Source organism: Parasteatoda tepidariorum, chromosome 8 (assembly GCF_982258835.1).
Source record: "Parasteatoda tepidariorum strain Cologne lab strain chromosome 8, Ptep-v5.0, whole genome shotgun sequence".
Classification (NCBI taxonomy): domain Eukaryota; kingdom Metazoa; phylum Arthropoda; class Arachnida; order Araneae; family Theridiidae; genus Parasteatoda; species Parasteatoda tepidariorum.
In genome coordinates this window covers 97,937,673-97,947,988 of record NC_141762.1, presented here as the reverse complement: position 1 = coordinate 97,947,988, position 10,316 = coordinate 97,937,673, and the positions used below count along the sequence as shown (strand labels likewise).

Below are 10,316 nucleotides of genomic sequence, written 5' to 3'. Positions count from 1 at the left end.
ATAGACCTTTTATCTTTACTAAAAAAAAAAAATTCTTAAATATCAAGGAAAAAATAGCTACCATACTTCTATCTCCCGCGATAGGTAGAACTACCAGGACTGTGTCTCAATATACATTTAAAGTTGACACTTAAAATTTTTTAAAAATTTCTTTCTTAGTATAGTGAAAAGTTCTCTTACGAATTAGTATTTTGAGTTATATATGTGTCAATATTTATTCCCTAATATGGCTTGGATAATAAATAATTTAAAATAAATGTGTACTTAACAAGATACCAAGATTATCCACTCTAGCCCTGAGTAGTAGAGCTAGTGTGTGCGAAAACAACATTTAAAAAAAAATTGGAAAAAAAAAACTCCTTTTTATGTTCAGATATTTACCAGAATTTAGTAATGCGTTCAAGTCATTGTTAAGAAAATGCCTCATGAGTTAAAAATTTTATTTAATAAGCGCTTTTGACAAATTTGCATTAAATGTCTATACTAGCTCCCTTTCATCTAACGTAATTAATTTATTCAGAAATTATTTTATATTTTCTCTGTTTAAAATCTCTTATAAATAACGAATGGTTTTTCAATTATTAAAATAATTATTAAATCAATTCTTTTAGTATGAGCGGGAAAAATATTTTTTTTGGATGGGTGATTGAATTTCTACATGCTGGACATTTGGACATTACAATCTCACCGTGAACTTGTTATGCACCTTAAACTTTTCTTTTATATAAATATGAATAAACCAATTACTCTTCTTTGATGCCGAAAATAATTCTTATATTTAATTATTTTCGAAAATAAATAGTACATTAGAAATTTATTCTAATGGATTTACTAATTACATATCAAAAGGAAAATATTTAAAAACAAATTTAAATTATGAGTTTAATGCTGGAAGGAATGTGAAAAAAAGTTCAAAATTAAAAAAAATACTCCTTGGAAGGAGACCCCTCCTCCTAAACGGGGTTTTTAAAATATACCCAATAGGAAGACATTCAAATGTGTGGTCCATTTGCGAACTGGCGTTGTTCAGTCTCGGCTGTACAAAGGGCTAATGTATTTTGGAAGAAAAGGTGAGATGCCCTGAAAAGTTCTCGTCAAGGAACTTCATGGAAGAACGTTTATTTCGGGTAAGTAATTTCAAATGCTTCTGAATTAAAAATTGTTCGAAATGTTAAAATTTCTAAAATGTATGCTATTTAAAAAAAAAAATTTCCTTACTATTTTACTTAAAAGTTTTATAATTGTTTTGCATGCTCATGCAAAAGCTGCACTACAATGTTAGAACGTTTTAAAATATGCTATGAGTTTAATTCTGATTGAGAAATATTGTATACTTTTAATGTTAGAAGATATACTGTCATTTAATTAAAAGGAATTTCAATTAATTACATCAATCATTTCCAAAACATTGTTGAAATTAAGCGTTTGATTTCTTAATTGATTAATTAACTTTTATTTTATTTTATCCTCTCAAAATTGTATTGATAAACCGTTTTAAAAAAGATAACTATGAATAAGATAAGACAAACCATTCTTTTAAGAAAAAATGATTGTCATTCAAATTTGAAACTAAGAGAAAAAAAGCCTTGCATTTTGAATTAAGACTTATCTTCCTTTTATTGGATCATTTTTGTTTACTTTACTTAAAAATGATATTGGTTCGCCATTCTACTATCTAAACTTGAAATAATAAATTTGGTAATTAAAACTAAGATTTTTCCCTTTCAAAGCAATTACATTATTTTTGAAAGAAAATTAGATTGTTATTGCTGCAAAGCCATAAGACTGTAACGTTTGTAAATGTTTATAATGTACTATGTATATAAAAATGGACAATACTGAAATACAATGTCTTAAATTTTCTTAAAATTAATTTAACATTCACTATATGTTACGGTGCTAGGATAATATTGATGATTGTAGTTATCATAAACAATTGTTTTTAAAAGGAAAATGCTCAGTTTGAAGCACAAATTTAATTCTTCATGTTTGAAATGATGTATTCTTGGCTAAAGAATACCTATCTATCCTTGCTTGCCATGGATGTATTAATATAATTTCATGAATCTAATTTTTTTTAAAAGAAAATGTTTATTTTAAGTGCCCAAATTCACTTTTTTCCTATTTAAAATGGTTTATCATTAAAATTTAATCAATCTGATTATTGGTTTAATTATCCAAATTTGTTTTAATATTAATAATGATGTACTACATTTTATTAAAATATACAAAATTTAGGAAACAAAATTCTATTCTGAAAATTAAAGACAATACCTAAATCTAAGTAAATTATTTTATTTATTAAAATTGTTACTGGTTTATTTAAAATTTAAGGGCCTGTCAAATAATAACTCAAAGTATTATGGGTAATAATCTTATGACATTGCATCTTTCAATAATGTAACTGTTTTGAAAAGGAAAAGACTTTTAACTGGACAAACATATTTTTTCATGTTTAAAACAGCTTACCATTACAGTATACAATTGTATAATAAAAATTGTAGAGTAAATAAAAATATTAAAGAAAAAAAGTCTCAATACTAAGTACAAATTAAGTAAAAATAAGTTTAAAGAGAAAAAAAAACTTTAATATGTAATGGTACTATAATATTATCTTATAATAATAACTTTTCAGCAACCTATTTGTTTTCAATAGGAAAAGACTTAGTTTAAATGTCACAATGTAATTTTGTAATAGCAAAAAAATGAAGCTTTCTAATCAGCATTGCAATTTTTAAAAGGTAAATAAATACAATTAATCAAATATTAGGAGATTATAAGGCTTATTCAAAATGCAATGCTTTATTTAAATAAGGTGTGGATATGACATTCATTTATATTTTAAAAAATGTTTTACCTTACCTTATTATGTTTGACCTTACTTAACCTTATGAAGTTTTATTTTGTGGTTAACTATTTAAAATAATTTATCTATTGAATTTTTAGAAGGTAAAATATTTTGTTGAACACAGTTTTTTTTAAAAAAATTTTACGCTTAATATACAATACTTATTGAGTAATAGATGAACTCTATGCATTAAAAATATAAAGTTACCCTCATATTCTTGTTCATAAGAATTATTCTACCTATTTTTTGAAAATAATTAACACTACATTGCCCCAGGAAGTCATTTTTACTGCTTTTAATTTCAATTATAAAAACAATGATTTATATAATGACACAATTTCTTAGAATTTTGTGCAACATGTAATTTTTTTATTGTTAATATACTAATAACTTGTTATATAATTGTAAATAATATAAAAAATATTAAAAATTAATTTTAAATAAATTTCTTTATTTATTCTTTTACCATCCAGTCATTTTGACTGATTTTGGGCAATATAGGTATATACTAAGTTTCAGTCTTTCTAGTGTTAAATATGATAGCATGTATGAAAATAGATAAAAAAGAATAATAGTAAGTAAATATATATACTTATACACTAAATAGTACACTTATTGAAAGCTAAAATTGAGTTGCCGTATCCCATCTTTGTTCTTACGGCTTAGCATTAGTCTTTGATTATACAGTGAAACCTCTCGGGAGTGAACAATCTCCGTAAAATGGTTATTAATGGAAATTGGTCGTTCTTGAGCTTACCTCTATTGACTATGATTGAGTAAATGTTATGGAAGGTGGATGATTTTCTGCAAGAGATTTTAATTCTTAGATTTTAAATATGAGAAGAGGTTTGTTTGTTTGAGATTCTTAGTTTTTTAGAAAATATTTTTTTTTCTTAAATTTAAGTCTTAGCTCTTAAAATAAATAAATGATAGCATTGTCTTTAGAGCACAATGACTGCACCATGAGGATATCTCTTGTAGAGATCGGAAAAAAGAGCGCTCTAAATAAGAGCCACTTACAAATAATATTAATACATTTAAATCTACTTATTTGTTTCGTTAAGATTTCTTCTGTTGATAGTTTTTTCGTTTTCCCCTCTTTGACCTTATTACAGTGGTTTGGGGTAGGTTTTGATGGTCTCGTTTAAAGGTTTTCTTTATTGTAAAGTCTATAGAAAAAATTCCGTGCTTTCAAAAGTGGTCGTAAATAAAAGAGGTCGCTACACAGAGTTGGTCTTTCTCGGTGGTTTCGCTGTATTTAAAAAATTAATTATTTAGTTAAATTTATTTAATTTACCCTTCGAATATTAGATTTTTTGCTACATTTATTAATGTAACTTATTTAATAGATAAGATGTAAACTTGAATTTCTTTTATATCCATTTGTAGGTATATTGAGGGCAATCAGTATGGAATTTTTAAACACCGTGTAAGTAACTGATTATAATATTCGGTACAACTTTTTCTTATCTTTATTTTTCTGTCTTTATTTATTTTAACTTTTACCAATATTTATCTTAACTTTTATCAACTTTACCTTTCAAAATTAAAGTTAACGATTTCATATATAAGGTGTATAATTAATCGCATGATTACTTTTGGACGCGTGACTTGTTTTAGTAAATGTTAAGAAAATGTAGTTTTGTATACGTTGTTTTAATGCATACATCGTAAATTAGAAACATGTTCTTTCTGTACTCTTAAGAGTCTGTAAAAAAGGATTTATAAGAAAAATAATAAAAAGAAACCTGAAAATTTTCCCGCTAAAAAAACTTAAAAATTACCATTACGCAAAAGTTCTATACTGTCAAAAGTATAAAATAAAACAAAAACAAAAAAAACTACTATATCTCCTAAATATTGATATTTCTTACAAATTTTCTGTAATAAATTATTTCAATAATAAATGTAATAAATTCTAATAAATGTAATAAATTCTGTAATAAATTATTTAAGTTTTTATTAATTAATTCATTTATTTTTACTTATTTCATTTAGAAACTAATCAGATTTTTTATCTTTTTCAGTCTTAGTAATTTTTCTTAACTAAGATGATTGAAGCATCACTTTTCATTTCGAAATGTTACATTTATTTAAATTTGTAAAGAGCTTTAATTAAAATAATATATGTATTATCAATTCAGAAAGAATTTCTTAAGCATAATCTGATTTTTGTGTGTGTGTAAAGTAAAGAGAGTAAGAACTTATTCATATTATTTTCAAATATTTGACTAAAATTTAGAGGATGCATCAGGTTTGTATAATCTTAAGTAAAAAATAACAAATTTAAAAATTATTTTAGCTACTACTGGGGGGGGGGGTAGAATTTGAATAGATTCATTGTTTTTTTTTCTTCATTTTTTTATTATATAAGTCAACAATGGACAGTGATAGCACAATTGTTTGCAGCTATATTGACACCAAATAATGAGGTCTGATATTCTAAAACTGTTTTACGTTTTTCTTAGCTTAATGAAATTATTTTAGTAAGTTTAGTTTACTATTATTATTATTAGTAAGTTCAGCAATGTTAATTTCAGATGTAACACTTTGGAGCGATTGGAGGATTGAGCAGATAACTGTCGCAACCTCTTTTACAATGAATTGGAAAATCTCAATTTAGTTGGCATCCCCATGACAAAATCAATCCAGGAATATCTAAGGATCATACAATTAATTGCAGGTAATATTTTATGTCATAAATTTTACAGCTGTAGTGCATGTTATGTTATTAATTTAAGTTGGTAAGCTCAGCAAACATTCTATTTTATCTTACCTCTAATCTTTCTTAACTATTTTTCAACAATTAGATTAAAAAAATTAATATTTTTAGTTTCAAGTGCTTAATTTGGAGAAATCAAATAAAATCTCATTGCTTGGAAAGTTGTTAAATAAGGTGGCTGCCATAAAATAATTTTTGAAGTGAAATATATACCAATATGAAAGTTGAGTGAAAAAGAGTTTTGTGTTTTAATTTTTTAATTTCTAAAATATTACTCGAATGCATGTTACCATTATGTATGCTCATAAAAAGGTTTTTTAACTATTTAATGTTTAAGTTATATGTCTATTCTAAAGCCCAAATAATAAGTAAAATAGTGATTATAAATTGAAATTGAAGCTTTCCTTCAAATCTTAAAGTATTTAAAGTTTGACTTATTTACTATACTTCAAGAAAAAAAAAAAAATCATGTTTATGGCAGCGCCATCTCGTAGCACATATTGTAAACATTTAAATATTTGAGTGAAAGAGATCTGATGTGCTTTTTTCACACAAAGAACTTGGGAGCTACCTACGTTACCGGTGGAAACAATGAGCTCAATGCAACTATGAGAACCCTCTGGTGTGTTTTTAATATTATTATTTTTTTTTTAATATTGAGTTTGTTAGATTGATGTTTTTTTTCTTCCCTGGTGATCTAGTAAGCAAACTATTGAGTTTGTCTTCGAAAGATAACAAAATAAATAACGAAAAAGAATGCAAATTCTTGATATGCAGTAGATCCATGTAATGAATCGAAATTTTAAAACAATTATGCTTTTCACTTAAAAAAAAAACTAAAAATAAAATAATATACAAGAATTTTATCATAAAAAAAGCTTAAATCATAAAAATTGTAAAAACTTAACTGAATTATATATAAATTTAAAATTAGCCATATTTTAAACGGAAAAGTTTGTTCCTTTGTTTCTTTTATCACGCAAGGAGACAAAATTTTAAAAATCAATCTTAAGAGTTGTTCAAAAATTTAAATTCGCTGAGAGATTTAAAGAATGGAATTTTCAGATTGGTTTATCATTAGGTATTGTTTTATTTTAAACTGGTCAATCTGTTTTTCAAATATTCCAAGAGCAACATCAGTGATGTTTGCATATTTATTTACTATTTACGTAAAAAAGTACTCATTGAACTTCTTTTTACAATCTATTCTCTATTCATTAAGTCAGATAAGCTTAATAATCAACATGAAGGTGGTAGCATATTTGAAGAAAGTCACTAAACTAATATTTCTGACATTATCTGTGCCTTCTAAAAGTGGTCGTAAATAGAAGAGGTCTCTACACAGAGGTGGTTTACTTATTTTATATAGAAACTAAACAGATTTTTAATTTTTTGCAGTTTTAGTAATTTTTTTTTAACTAAGATGATTGAAGCATCTCTTTTCATTTCGAAATGTTAAATTTATTTAAATCTGTAATGAGCTTTAAATTAAAATAATATATGTATTGCCAGTTCAGAAAGAATTTCTTAAGCATAATTTTTTTTGGGGGGGGGGTGAGTGTGTAAAGTAAACAGAGTAAGAACTTATTCACATTATTTTCAAATATTAGACTAAAATTTAGAGGATGCATCAGGATTGTATTGTCTTATTTAAAAAATAAAAAATTTAAAAAAATTTTAGCTACTACTGGGGAGGGGGGGGGGGAGAATTTGTATAGATTTATTGTTTTTTTTCTTCTTTTTCTTACATTAAGTCAATGAATGATAGCAATATAGCTTTGCAGCTATATTGACACAAAATAATGAGTTCTGATATTCTGAAACTGTTTTACGTTTTTCTTTATTTAATGAAATTATTTTAGTAAGTTCAGTGTACTATTATTAAAATTAGTAAGTTTAGCTATGTTAATTTCAGCTATAACACGATTCGACAGAATTTTGAGCAACCTCTTTCTTCAAGATCTCAATTTGGACCCCATGACCCCCTCTCCATGACAAATCAATCCAAGAATATCCGAGGATCCTACAATTAATTGCAGGTAATATTTTCTGTTATAATTTTACAGATGTAGTGCATGTTGTGTTATAAATTTAAGTAGTTAAGCTCAGCAAACATCCTATTTTATCTTACCTATTATCTTAACATTTTTCTATTACTAGATTAAAAAATTAATATTTTTTGTTTAACGCTCTTAATTTGGGGAAATAAAATGAAATCTCATTATTTGGAAAGTTGTTAAATAAGGTGACTGTCATAAAATATTTTGCAAAGGGAAATATATACCAATATGAAAGTTGAGTGAAATAAAAGTTTTTATGATTTTGTTTTTTAATTTCTATAATATTACTCGAGTGCATGTTATCATTATGTATGTTCATAAGAATTGAAAAGTTTTAAGAATTATTCTTTAATTTTGATAATTTTTATTTAAAAGAAAAAAATCTCAGCAAATTGATATTTTTTTTCAAAAAAGTTTATTAACTATTTAGTGTTTAAGTTATATGTACATTCTAACGCCCAAATAATAAGATAAAATAGTGATCATAAATTGAAATTGAGGATTTTCCTCAAATCTGAGGCATTAAAATTTTTTGCTTATTTTTGCTATACTTAAAAAAAAGTGAAAAAAAAAATCATGTTTATGGCAGCGCCATCTCGTAGACATATATTGTAAAAATTTAAATATTTTAGTAAAAGAGGTCTTATTTGCTTTTTTCACACAAAGAACAGAGGAGCTACCTACGTTACCGGGGGAAACAATGAGCTCAGATGCAACTACTCAATAACCATATAAGAGCCCTATGGTGTTTTTTATTTTTTTATTTTTAATATTGAGCTGGTTAGTAACAGTAAAGGTCCCCTGCTTCCCTGGTGATCTAGTAATAGTAAAGGAAACTATTGAGCTAGTCTTCGAAAGATAACATAACAAATAAGGAAAAAAAAAATTCAATTCTTGATATACAGTAGATACATCCATGTAATAAATTGAAGTTTTAAAACAATTTAGCTTTTAAATCAAAAAAAAAAAAAAGAGGAAACTAACTTAAAATAAAATAATTGACAAGAACTTTATCATAAAAATAGCTTAAATTTTAGAAATTTTAAGAACTTAGCATGCTTATATAAACATTTATAATTAGCTATAATTTGAAAGGAGAAGTTTGTTCCTTTGTTTCTTCTATAAGTCCTAAATCATTTTAGCTACCCAGAAATTCAGATCATGGCTGGGGGCGAAATTTTAAATATCAATCTTGAAAGTTGTTCAAAAATTTAAATTCGTTGAGAGATTTAAAGAATGGAATTTTCAGATTGGTTTATCATTAGGTACTGTTTTATTTTAAACTGAATAATCTGTTTTTCAAATATTCTAATTGCAACATGAGTGATGTTTTCTCACTTATAGATCTATTTAAGCAAAAAAGTACTTCATTGAACTTTTTTTTACTCTCCATTCTCTATTCGTTAAGTCAGATAAGCTTAATGGTAAACATGTAGGTGTAGAATATTTGAAGAAAGTCACTAAACTAATATTTCTGGCGTTATCTGAAAACACGAAATTATTTTTTTTAATGTTATGCTTTTGAAATCTGTTTTTATTATGGTAAATTTTGACTATCAGTCATTAGTAATATAACTTTCAAAAATGTATAAAACTAATAAATACTAATTATGTAAAGTTGCCATTAAATACAACAAAAAAATAGTAAGTCAAATAAATTTAAAATTATTCTTTCAGTTTTATAAATTAAGTGAGTATCGGTATATGCCTTTCGGTTTTGTAAATGATTTCGTAGTGCTGATTAACACCAATTTATAGATTATTTTAAAAAAAATTTTGTCTCGTGAGAATATTCAAGTAGTTACGCATTAAAAAGTCGAATTTTTAAATGCATTTCTAACATTAATTTTAATTGGCTTCGTTGCCAATTTAAAATGTTATTTAGGCCTGTTTTGAGTTTGGTTCATTTTTTTAACTATAATAACTGGTATATAACAACATTAAATAATACCATATAATACTTATACACTAACTTTAATATAATACCCTACCATTATCATACCAAAATTACAATAAAAATTACTTTTGTTTACATTTTTTCTGGAATAATTTTTAAACAGACATATTGTAGTTTAAGGTTGGATTGTGTTCTCTTAATATTCGATAAGTATTGATTAATATTTTAAAGTGTAAATGATAATTTCTCTTATTTTTTTTTTGCTGTTTATCTTATACAGAAATCATTAAACGCTAAAATTGAATTATAGGTGCTGTCGAAGTAAATTCCCTGACGTCACACAAGCATCAGTAACAAGGTGGCTGAGATAACGGAGACAGAGAAAGTGTTTGAAAGAAAGGAAGAAGAATTCTGAATAATATTGCTGAAACTGGAAATAAATAAATTTTATAATACTACTATATTATTACTATTATTTATAATACTATTGATGAAATAAATTTCTGAAAACATTTGTCAGTAAAAGCTTTTATATATTGTTGAAATAAATTTCCTCAAACATTTATTTGCTTATTTCCTTGTTAACTGACAATTATAAACACTAACATTAAATAAATATGCATACAAAAAGATATTAACCAGATAATTACATTGAAAATAATGTGCATTTTCAATTAACATGTAATCACCACTTAAAATTAAAAATTATTTAAGAAGAAACACAAACTAAAATAAAATTGTTTATTTAAATTTTTTAAAATTGATATTAATTATTAAATGAAAACAAAA

The 10,316-nt window shown here is 25.1% G+C and overlaps 1 long non-coding RNA gene across 2 annotated transcripts; it reads left to right on the top strand.

The window, feature by feature from the left end:
- The first annotated feature begins 1,007 nt into the window (after positions 1 to 1,007).
- LOC147806572 (uncharacterized) lies at positions 1,008 to 10,090 on the top strand. Of its 2 annotated transcripts, none has more exons than XR_015435968.1 (5): positions 1,008 to 1,127; positions 4,238 to 4,277; positions 5,389 to 5,531; positions 7,486 to 7,609; positions 9,838 to 10,090. It is a non-coding gene; the product is annotated as an uncharacterized LOC147806572 (long non-coding RNA). The 2 variants fall into 2 exon arrangements; XR_015435969.1 differs by lacking the exon at positions 1,008 to 1,127 and adding an exon at positions 3,404 to 3,422.
- The last annotated feature ends 226 nt before the right edge of the window (positions 10,091 to 10,316 follow it).